The sequence below is a fragment of the Papio anubis genome, chromosome 14 (assembly GCF_008728515.1).
Source record: "Papio anubis isolate 15944 chromosome 14, Panubis1.0, whole genome shotgun sequence".
Classification (NCBI taxonomy): Eukaryota; Metazoa; Chordata; class Mammalia; order Primates; family Cercopithecidae; genus Papio; species Papio anubis.
In genome coordinates, this window is record NC_044989.1 from 106586009 (window position 1) to 106598435 (window position 12427).

Sequence of the window (12427 nt, forward strand, 5' to 3'; positions counted from 1 at the left end):
GCCCTCCCTGTCACAGACTGGGATGACTCAAGTCCTGGACCGCACCCGGGCCAGCTGTCACCCGAGTGGGGTGGGAGTGGGGTGACTGCCTGCCCAGCGGTCAGGGCAGCAGCTACCCAGCTGCTCATTAACTCAGAGGCGGCCACTGGCTCCAGGGAGGCCCTCTCCCCAGGACTTCCCAGCCTGTCCATGCTCAAAGATCTCTGTTTAATATATATATTTTTTAAATTCGCACATTGGTCCTCTATCCAAGACACATGTTAATAGTAGGTACACCTCTAGTAGCCGTTGATGGAGATAGAGGTTTGTAAAACGCTGCTCTGAGGTCAGCGGTGTTTTCAGTGCAGGCACCATGAGCACAGGTATACTTTTGAAAAACAACACTGGAGGGTATAAGGGGCTTGGACTGCAGATGAATGTGCAGAGGTAGTTCCCAGGGCCCTCAGGATGGAAGCCACAGGTTTAGAGTCCCCTTGAGTCCCCAGTGAGAGCTGGACTCAGCAGCGTGCACCCACACACACATTCCTGCTTCACGTGGGCTAGAATTAGCATGGTGACCATGCCATCTCTGAGACCTTCCAGGAGCCCCTTGATCTCATTGATGATGAGGCTGAGGCCAGGACCTTCCAGTACCTTCTCAGTCAGTGGTTTTCAAACCTGGCTGACCATAAATGAACCTTCTGAAAAAGCTCTTTAAAAATGCAGATTTCTGGCCAGGTGCAGTGGCTTACCCCTGGAATCCCAGCGTTTTCAGAGGCCGAGGCAGGGAGACTGCTTAAAGCCAGGAGTTTGTGACCAGCCTGGGCAACATCGTGAGACTGTGTCTCTACAAAAAATAAAAATTAACTGGGCGTGGTGGCATGCACCTGTAGTCCCAGCTACTTAGGAGGCTGAGGCGGGAGGATGCTTGAGCCCAAGAGTTCAAGGCTGCAGTCATCTGTGATTGCACCACTGCACTCCAGCCTCAGCAATAGAGAGAGACCCTGTCTCAAAAAAAAAAAAAAAGGCAGATTTCAGCGTCCCTTACCTGTTACCTGGCAACTGAATCCGAATTTCCAAGGCTTGGGTCCTGGGCTGTATTTTTTAAAGCTCCCAAGTCCAGGCAACACACAAAACAAAATGGCATGTCAATTCCATGGATGCATCCAAAGGTGAAAATCCCAAAAAAATCATGGCACATCTATAGAACATTACAGTAGTCCTGTGGTGGAACCTTCTGAAATAAGAATTATTCCCTTTTCTGGGTGAAGCTTTTCTTTGATTCCTTTGGTATCTGACAGATGAAGTTTTGAGACACCAACAGATGGAGGCCAGTTAAAAGGCTGCTCATCTCTGGTCATCTCTCTTTCAAGGTGCAGTTTCTCCTGAGCCTAAATGTCCTGGACTCCAGAACTGGCGGCTCATGTGGCCCCGCAGGTGGACACAGAAGGGTTTGGCTGCAATCCACAGGCGGGCTCTGAGAGTGCGACTTGGCCTCCCGAAGTGCTGGGATTACAGGTGTGAGCCACCGCGTCCAGCCAGGTTCATTCTTTTCATGTTGCTGAGTTTCAGGAGTTCTCTATATATTCTGTATATTAATCTCTTATCAGATGCATGATTTGCAAATCTGTTCTCCCATTCTGCTGGTTGTGTTTTGCTCTGTTGATGTTGCCTTTTGGTGCACAAAACTTTTAAATATTTATGAAGTCCAATTTGCCTACTTTTTCTTTTGTTGCCTGTGCTTTTGGTATCATATCCAAGCAGCCGTGGTCAAACCCAACCGTGTGAACTCACACTGTCAGCAAGTCTTTTTGTTGCCCACTTAGTGCCCCTTTGTTCGCATTTGGTGCTTTGTGTCCAGTGACCCTCAAGCACAGTGCTGAAGTGCTGTCGGATGCTCGAGAGTGCTTCCATGTGCCTTGTGGAGAAAATACACGTGTTCGACCAGCTTTGTTCAGGCGTGAGTTACAGTGCTGTTGGCTGTTATTTCGGCGTTAATGAATCAATGACATACGTTAAATAAGGGTGTCTCTAAACAGAAATTCACATAAAACAAGATTACGTATTTCTCAGCTGACAAAAATATTGTGGCCATAGGCTCATAAGAACCTCATCCTCTATTTATCCTGCGAGCAGCAGTTCAGTATTCCCTAATTCAGTGTTTGTGGTGAGTTTATAGAACGTAACTCCTGTGATTAACAAGAATTGAGTCTATCTATCTATCATCATCTAATAGAAAATATGAAAAATTATTTGAATCCACACTTCACAAAAGAAGCTGTACAAATAGCCAATAATGACACAAAAAATTGTCCAACATCATTAATTGTTGGGGAAATGCGTATTAAAACCTCAAAGGGCTACCACTACGTACCCATAAGAATGGCTAAAATCTTAAAAGATTGATAATAGAAGATGTGGAGAAACTGGAACTCTCATACTTTTTGGTGGGAATGGAAAACGGTACGACCATTTCGGAAACCATTTTGATGGTTTCCTATAAACCTAAGATTCACTGACAATTTGACTTGGCCACTCTACAACTAGATATGCCCACACAGAGACTTTTACGTGAATATTCCTAGCAGCTTTAGTCATAATAACTAAAACTGAACCAAGCCAAATGTCCATTGGCAGATGGATGAATAAATAAAGACATATTCATGCAATGGGTTACTGGGGGAAAACAGCAATAAGAAGAAATGAACTCTGAAGTGCTCAAAACATGAATGAATTTCATGCACATCATGCTGGACAAAAGAATGCGGGCACCATGTACACCGTGGATGAACATACCGTGTAAGATTTTATTTATATAAAATGCTAGAAATGACAAATCTACTCCATAGTAAAGAAAGTAGATTAGTGGTTGCCTGGGACTGAGGGGTGAGGATGGTGGGGATTGACTGGGAAAGGCACGGGAACTATCTTACGTGATGGAAATGTTCTTTCTTTTGATTCTCATGGTTGTCACATGCATGCATGTATGTGCCAAACTTATCAAAATGTATGTGGAAAACAGTTGTCTTTTATTAAATGCAAATTGTGCCTCAGTAAAGTTGTTTTAATTAATTATTATTTTTGAGACAGAGTCTCGCTCTGTCGCCCAGGCTGGAGTGCAGTGACATGATCTTGGCTCACTGTAACCTCCTGGGCTCAAGCGATTCTCCTGCCTCAGTCTCCCGAGTAGCTGGGACTACAGACGTGTGCAGCACCATGCCAGGCAAAGTTTTGTATTTTTAGTAGAGATGAGGTTTTACCATGTTGACCAGGCTGGTCTCAAACTCCTGGCCTCAGGTGACCCACCCGCCTTGGCCTCCCACAGTGCTGGGATTATAGGCGTGAGCCACTGCGCCAAGCCCCAATAAGGTTGTTTTTTAAAATATAAACTATTAAAACAAAGATTACCAGAAATCCCAGGAATGCCTTTAATATAAAACAGGGAAATCAAAACAAACAAAAAGTGAGTATAAGGGAGAATAAAACAGCCATACGATTACTAATATCCTAGGAGGGGAAAAAAGAAAATATAACAGATCTGTGAAGCAAAGGATGACTTTGAAAAGGAAAATCAGAGCACAGAAGAAATCTCTTAGAAATACGTTTTTAAGGCCGGGCGCGGTGGCTCAAGCCTGTAATCCTAGCACTTTGGGAGGCCGAGACGGGCGGATCACGAGGTCAGGAGATCGAGACCATCCTGGCTAACACGGTGAAACCCCGTCTCTATTAAGAAATACAAAAAACTAGCCGGGCGAGGTGGCAGGCGCCTGTAGTCCCAGCTACTCGGGAGGCTGAGGCAGGGGAATGGCATGAACCTGGGAGGCGGAGCTTGCAGTGAACTGAGATCCGGCCACTGCACTCCAGCCTGGGCGACAGAGCGAGACTCCGTCTCAAAAAAAAAAAAAAAGAAATACGTTTTTAAAAATTAACAATAAAAATTAAAAACTCAGTAGAAGGATAGGAAGACAAATTTGAGGAACTTCCCAGAAAGTAGAGGAAAATGACAAAGAGATAGAAGACAGTAAAGTAGCCGGGCGCGGGGGCTCACGCCTGTAATCCCAGCACTTCGGGAGACCGAGGCGGGTGGATCATGAGGTCAGGAGTTCGAGACCAGCCTGACCAACATGATGAAACCCCGTCTCTACTAAAAATACAAAAATTAGCCGGGCGTGGTGACACGCACCTGTAATCCCAGCTACTCAGGAGGCTGAGGCAGGAGAATCACTTGAATCAGGGAGGCGGAGGTTGCAGCGAACCGAGATCGCGCTATTGCACTCCAGCCTGGGCAACAGAGTGAGACTCTGTCTCGAAAAAAAAAAAAAAAGACAGTAAAATAAAGAAACTTAGAGAGCCAGTTCAGAAAACTGGATACACAAATAACAGAAAGTCCTAAACAGGACAGAAAAATAGCGCAGGAAATCATGGAAGAAATAGTAACTCTGGAAGCTTGAATACAACAGAACTATGCCTCCCACATTTTGAAAGAAAATTACTTTTAACCCCAATTTTATTCTCAGCTTAACTATTAATCAAGGGTGGAGGCAGAATAAAATGTTGTCCAACAGTAACAGTCTAAAACCCAGCCATACCAACTCCTATTAGTTAGTTTCGTAGGCGGTCACTGGAGAACGTGTCCCCGCATGAACGAACCTGACAGGAGCGAGAGCTGCGCACACAGCAGGAAAGGGGAGAGGGGCACAGGGGCGAGGAGGGGCACCCAGGAAGACGAGGCAGGGACCGTGGGCCCCAGGCCTTGAGGGCACCCCGTGCAGGTGGGAAGGCTCTGGGAGAGACCCCCCAGGAGGAGGAAGCTGATGGAATACCTGATGTGTCTGATGATCTTGAGGGAGACTCAAAAAATTGTCACAGCCCAGGAGTTTGGACCAGCCTGTGTAACACAGCGAGACCTCGTCTCTACGAAGAAAATATCAGCCAAGCCTGTGGGTGCACATCTATAGTCCTAGCTACTCAGGAGACTAAGAGGGGAGGACGGCTTGAGCCTGGGAGATGGAGGTTGCAGTGAGCTGTGATTCTGCCACCACACTCCAGCTTGGACAACAGAGCGAGACTCTGTCTCAAAAAAAAAAAAAAAAAAATTGTCACCAGATTTGAGTTGAATTAATGACAAGTAAATAGAAGAAGAAAAGCTCCTTCTCTTGAAAAACAGAAACAAAAAAACAAAGCAAACACAAAAAACTCCACAAAACCCCAAACTGCAGGCAATGACTAGCTTCATGGGAAACAAAAGAAAGGAGAAGTGGTTCTGGTGCCCTGAATGGCTTGTCTCTGAAGAGCATGACATACGGCGCTACGAAGGATGAATTCTGACCTGCACAAGATTCCCACGCAGCCAGCCGCACAGGAGGGTGGAGGGAGGGGAACTGAATGCGGGAGGTGGGGGACGGAGAAGGACAAGAGCTCAATTCTCATCATCCAAAGTGAGGAATCTGTAAATCTACTTGTTGTTTTTTTTTTTTTTCCTTTTTGTGGAGAATGGGGCCTGGCTATGTTGCCCAGGCAGGTCCGTGCTCAAACAGTTCTCCTATCTCTGCCTCCCTAAGCGCTGGGATTACAGGTGTGAACCACCACGCCCAGCAAGAAAACCTCACTCTTATTTACGCACAGAGCAAACAAATGCCAACACGATTAGAGTAAGAGGTGGAAGCGGCTGCCTCTGCCTCTGGGGGAAGAGGAGGGTGCAGGAGGGCAGGAGTGCAGGGCGGTATCGGGAGTTTTTGTGAAACCATTTGAGCCTTCAAACCATGTTCACATCTATGCTTGGTAGAAATACAAATGTCAGGATTACTAACACAAACAAAGAGAGCACACTGGAGGCGGAGAAACGGGCAGAGCTGCAGGCTGACTTTCAAGGAGTCGGGCTGGGCAGGGGAGAAGAGGAGCGGGATTGGCGGTTTTCTGGGGTCTGGTGTGATTTGGGTGTTCTGAGTTTTTGCCTTTTCATTTTTGCTTATGTATTCATCTGGTTTTGGTTGTGTTGGTGGTGCTGTTGCCTTGAAGGACGCAGCGATTGGACTGGATGCTGTGTGGGCGACCCCGCAGGGAGCAGAACGGCCACTGAAGACGGGGGAGACAGTGGTGTTGGAAGGAGGCCCGAGGTCTGGCAGTCGGGGGTGGATGTGACCGGGAGGATGGAGGTGGATTTGTAGAGGGGGAGGGATGAGTAGGAAGAAGGGGTCCAGGAAGGGTCCCTTCCTCTAATAGGGAAGCTGCTTCTTTTTTTTTTTTTTAATTAAAAAATTTCTATTTTTAGAAGTAGGAGGTGAAGTTACTCCCTGTGCCAAAGGGAGTGACCACTAGGGGCTTGAGGGGTGAGTGAGTTCCACAGGGCGCTCCAGTGGCTGGCTGAGGCCCTGCTTGGGTAGGAGGCAAGGGTGCATCGATTCTGTGAAGCCACAGACCGTTCTCAGCACCCTGGGCGGGAGGGCAGGAGGGCAGGAAGGGAGAGGGCTGTGTCTCTGTGGCTGGGGAGGAAGGAAGGCTCCCTGGTGCCCACCATCCGGGCAGGTGGCCGGAGCGCGACTTTGCACCTCACACGGGTCTGCGTGTGGATGTGGAGACCCTGCGGAGCCAAAGCCAGACCCTCGGCTGTCAGTGTGCGGGTGCCCAAGGAAGGGGCGCTTTCATCCATGCCTGTCCCTTGAAGCTCTCTCCGTCCCCAGCCGCTTGCTGCAGACCTCAGGTGGCTTCTGCAGCCTGTTCTCTCTCACAGCTGTCTGGGAAGTAACTCGATCGGAGCTTGCTTGAGTCTGCTGGGGCTTGCTTACAGCACCTCAAAAGCTGGGTGGAGGGGATGCTCCTGTGGGTTTGTCCTCTTGCCCCTGCGGAAGCACATGCTCAGCAAGACAAAGGACTCAGACGTGGAAGGAGTGAGTGGACCTGAACAGCCAGCCTCTTCACAAACCTGGACCCTGTGTCGGGACCAGGCCACAGCGGGGGCCAGGGGACCTGCCTGTCTGGAGTGGGAAATGCTTGCATTCTATTCCCCTGAAACAAAACAGGACCAGGCGACCGTCTTCTTTACAAAAGTCTCATCCGAGTCCTGTTAGGTCAAACGATTAGCACCATCCCTGTTTGGGGTGTATAATAAACACCTTTTTCTTTTTTTTGGAGACAGGATCTTGCTCTGTCACCCAGGCTGGAGTGCAGTGGCCCAATCACAGCTCCCTACAGTCTCAGCCTCCTGGGTTCAGGTGATCCTCCCACCTCAGCCTCCTGAATAGCTGGAACCACAGGTGCACACCACCATGCTCAGATAATTAATTTTTTTTTTGTAGAAGCCGGGTCTCCCTGGGTTGCCCAGGCTGGTCTGAAACTCCTGACCTGAAGCAAACCTCCCACCAAAGTACTGGGATTACAGGCATGAGCCACTGCACCCCACCAGTAAGTTTTACTGTAAAACGTTGGTTTTTTGCTTTCCAAATCCCCAAATAGTCCCCATTCTGGTGCCCCGTGCACCACCAGGAGCACCTTCTTTGTGGATTTTCAAGGGTCCCGGGCCAAAGTGCAGGCGTCTTTGGGAACAGTAGCCCTTTTAAGCCCCAGAGGGAAGCCGGGACAGCAGAGAGCGTGCATCCAGCGCAGACTGCGTATGGGGCTACGGTGGGAAGAGTGCTCAAGGGAAGGCAGACTCAGAGGGAGGCAGGGAACATTGAGGATGCAGAAGTCCAAGTGATGCCTCTGCCTGGCTTTATCTGTGTGTGGCGTTAGCCAGGCACGAGTCAGCCTCGGAGAACCCACTTCCTCATCTGCACAGTGGAAATGATCGTAGCGTCTCTGTAGGAGGACTGTCTCGAGGTGATGGTGGAGAATGCGTGTGGAGCTCTTAGTTCCAGTCACATGGAGAATGCACACCAGCCACTGCGGGGCCTCGTGTTTCATACAAGAGGTGACGACATTCGGCAGATGGAGCAGGTGGGATAGGGCGCAAGACTGACCACGTGGCCAGCTTTCTCTGTCCCTCCATAACCTCTTTCTACCCACGTTCCCGCCAAGTGAGTCCACACACCCTGCCCCTTCCGTTCCAGCAGGGACAGTGCCAGTGTCCGAGGGCACACTCTGTGGGGGCAGCCACTGCAGCAGGGACAGTGCCAGTGTCCGAGGGCACACTCTGTGGGGGCAGCCACCAGAGGACTGGGCGTCTTTCCCCTTTGCCTGTCAGCACCGGAGCCAGAAAACTGCCCACCTCAGAAAGTGGGGTGAAGGGCAGGGCAGGCCCTATCCCAGCATCTGGCCGCCCAGACTGGCTTGGCTGGGCACGCCATCTCGGTCACATTCCTGTGACTGTTTGTCCGAGGTGGGGCACAGGCCTAGATTGGAGGCCGCAACCCCGATTGTAGAAGTGAGTAGTCCATGAGAATATGCTGTCCGTCCACCTGCACTTCCCCTGCAGGCCACCGTCTCCTGGCTCGGTGGCAGGGATGAACCACGGGTGGGGCCCTCAGGGTCAATTCTTTTCCTCTTCCCTCGGTCACCACCTGTCCTGGGGGGCTGTGTGGGGCCCCTCAGTCCTGCTAGCCTGTTGAGGGAGGCTATGGGGGAGCATCAGCAGAGACCCAGCCGTGGTGTCTGGGAGGCAGTGGAGTCCTGGAGTGGGGTCTGGAGGGTGGGGCCCTGTAGGCTTAAGGACAGTGGGTGGGGTGTGGGGAGCCTGGGTGCCCAGGAGCAGGAGTGGGACAGGTGTAGCGCCCTGGAGGAGGGGGTGTGTGAACTGGGCAGGGTTTAAGCCAGTGGATTACATCCTCATCACCACCATCATGCCACCTAACACCCGTGGTACAACCCACCTGGACTGTGCTGGGGGATTGTGTACGTGACGCGAGGGGCAGCCGTGCCCCTCCTTCCAGCCACCAGTGGAGGCATGTCCTGGATGACCCACAGGTGTCACCAGCTCTTACCCTAGAAGGTGGAGGCCGCGGGGCCAGACTCCCAGTGGGCAACAGACCTGGAAGTTGCCTTCAGCGAGCCTCCCCGGGCCCTTTTCACCCCCTTGCCCTGTCTTTATCGTGGGTTACTCCCTGTTCTCACCAGCCCCCGTCTCTCCCTCTGCCTCAGTGCGGGAAGCAATGAGGTACCATAGGAGAGGCGGGCAGCAGGGGCTCACAGGGGAGGCAGCCTGGGAGGCGGGGCCGAGGCCACCGTGGCGCTGACTTGTCTGGTGCCCTGGCCAGACTCCCACCCTCCTGGGGCCTGGGCTCTTCCCAGTGCCGCTGCACCTGCCTGTGGCTGAGGCTTCTCTGGCTTGGCTGCTCCTGCCCGAGGGAGGGAGTGGAGAGGCCCGCCCGGTGACTGTGACCCTCTCAGGCCCTCTAGGAGTCCCTCCCTCACTGTCAGGGGCTGTGGTAGGAACGGCCTCTCCCCGAAGCACTGGAGCTTGTTTTCCTAAGTGGGACTATTTTAAACTCTGTCATGGCTGATTAAACGTTCAGTCCTATGGGAAAAAGCAAAAGTACCAGCCCAAGTTCATGACCGAGTGCCAACAACGTGGTTAATGAATAAGCATAATGTGAATAGCCATCGTCTGCCCAGGCTGGAAACTTCAGGATCATTCTAGACCTTCTTTTTCTTCATTCCCACAATGATAACAGCGGCCAGTACTTCCCGAGATGTCCTTGGTCCCAGGGACTCATCTGCACCGAGTCCTCAAATCCTCCCAGCTGCCTATGAGGTGGAAATAATATTCCCATTCTGCAGACAGGAAACTGAGGCTGAGGGGGCCACACACTTGGGCTGGCTCAGGGTTCCATGCCCTCGGCCACTCCCTTTGGCTGCTCTCAGTTCACCAAAATCTGGCCAAGCCTCTCCCATCTCCCTGGTCCAGCCTGCCCGCCCACACCCACAGCGTCTCTCGGCTGGACGGCTGCCACTGCCCAACAGATACCCCCACTGGGCTTGCCCCCTGGGTGAAAGCCAAGCTCGGCTCTGCCTCCAGGACCAGCCTGGGCCCTCGCAACCTCCTAAGGCACCCCTCGCCCCCCCAACCTTTGACACACACCTGGTCCAGATCACCCTTATTCTACCCCGGGAAGCCCTTTCTGCCTTCTTTGTACAGCAAAGTCTCCCTCATCTCAGACACCCCTCCCTGGCAGGTTGGGCTCCTGGCTGGGTTTTCCTGACACACCTCAAGTGCCGTTTGGAGTTTTCAGTATTGGTAAAGTCAGCAGTATGGGTGTGAAGGACTTCTTAGCATGTGCCCCCTGCTCCCAGAGGGACAAGGACCCTGTCACAGTGAGACATGAAGCATGATGCTTAGCCTCAGGGGCCCAGGAGCCACTCTGCTGGAACCAGGATCCACGCCTACTTGCTGTGTGACCTTGGGCAAGTCACTTAACCTCTCTGTGCCTCAGAGTCCTCATCTAAATTGTATCTACCACATAAGGCTGTCACAGGATTACGTGAAGAAGTAAAGCACTTCAAGCAGCACCTGGCACCCAGCGGCGCTGGGAAGTCATCTCACGCTGTATGTCCTGGGTGCCTGCCTCTGGCTGAAGGAAGTCCTGGCGGCCGAACACTCTGTGTGGATCCAGCCTCTCTGGGTACCCTCTAGAGAGCCTGGCAGTGTGATGATCTCGTTACCTGGGAAGGCAGAGAGCAGCCGCAGCTGGGAACCCCGTGTCTGCTCCAGCGCCCAGCTCTTAGAAGCTGCCGTCGCCGTCGCCGGGTGTGATGCAGACAGAACAAAGGCCGCTGAACAGCGCGGAGTGGGAAACATCACTTCAAATCTGTTTTTTCAAATCGCGTTATTTTAAATGCCCTGGGCGGATGCCCACGTGTGCAGGGACACTCAGCCTGTCCAGAGGCGCTTTGTCTCTTTGAAAGGCCTCATTGTAACCCCACACCGGCCCCAATTGATACCCAGAACAACAGGCCCTTGTGTGGGCGCTGAAGGCAGGCTCGCTCCAGCCCACGGCTGGCAGTGCAAACCCTTTGCTGCCTCTTTAAGGTCAGCGTGAAGCAGCCGTCAATCTTCCATTCGGGCTGCTTTGCAAAAATAGTCCTACAACCTTCGGGGGTGGGGGTACGAGACGCTTTTTAGAATTCGGCTCTTGAACGTTGAAGAGGCCCGGCTGCCATGAGCTGTGTCTTCTCCAGAAGGGAAGATCGATGGGGCTCTGTCCTGTGCAGAATCGGGGGCAGGAGCTTTGCTTCCTGGGACACCTCCCAGGCCACCCTGCCCTGCACGGGGAAGGCCACCAGGAGGATACCTCCAGGATCACCCCCTGAAGCAAGGGAGCCACAGCCTGGGAAGTCACAGGCCATAGCCTCCAAAATGTCCTGGTTGGATTCGGCTGGTAGCTACCGTTTGCTGATTGCCCTCTGGTGATGTACCCCTCCCCACACACGTGTCCATAATGAATCACAAGCCCCTTGGAGCTGCTCGAGGGCCATGGAAGGCAGGAGGGAATGCACTGATCAGATCACTGTCCAGTCAAAGCTACGCCAGAGTGCTCCCAGCCACTGTCCCAAACCCTCGCCGCACCCCCATCAGAAACACCCTTTCACCTGGCATCTCACCACTCTCTGTCATTTCCTGAGAGGCCAGAGGACAGACATGCCTGAGCACAGGTCAGCTGGAGCTGCCCTGGGGCGCTGGGCCTGCTCACTCATGCGGTCGTGTTTACTGAGCACTGGCCCTGTGTCCCTCCTGGCGCCTGGCCGGGCGCTGCATGTTCCTGGGTCCGTGGACAGCACATGAGCCACAGGGACAGTCAGGGGAGGGGGAAAGCCCTTAGCAGTGACCCACGAGGCCCAGTTAGTCCAAAGCCCCCAGTCCTCTTTTCTGCTGGGCCCATGACTTGGTGGGGACGACAGTGGGGTGACTGACTATGGTCCCGCCTATTCTGCAAGCTTTGGTTCTGAGTCACAGCATACACATTGGCCTCTTCCTAATCCTTTCTCAGGCTTGTGGATAGATTTTTCTCTTTATTCTGTGAGCTTAAAAATACCCAGTTCCTCACCTTTGCAAAGTTATCAGCCGGACTGTTGCCTTTGGCTCTGTGGGGGCTGCAAAGTGGACCCAGCAGCTACATGAGCTGGCGTGGCCGTGGCTGCAGCTCTGAGCAGACAGCTCCTCTCCAGCAGATGCTGAGTCCAGGGCCTGGCTGTGGCCGTGGCCTGCTATAGACCCTGCTGGCGATCTGGGCTGGTGGTCTTGGGGGTGGTCCTGGGGGATTGTTAGGGGTAGTCGGGGAGTGAGAGTGGTCTGGGGGGTGGTCTGAGGTGGTCTGGGAGGGCGGTCTGGGGAGTGATGGGGGGTGGAGTGGAGTCTGGGGCCCGTGGTCTGGGGGTTGCTGGGGGTAGAGCCTGGGGGGTTGGTCAGGAGGCGGTGGTGAGGGGCAGTGGTCTAGAGGTGAGTGAGTCTGGAGTAGTGTGAGTGGAGGCGGTGAGTCTGGGGGTGGTCTAGAGGTGGTCAGAAGCCAGTGGTCCTAAA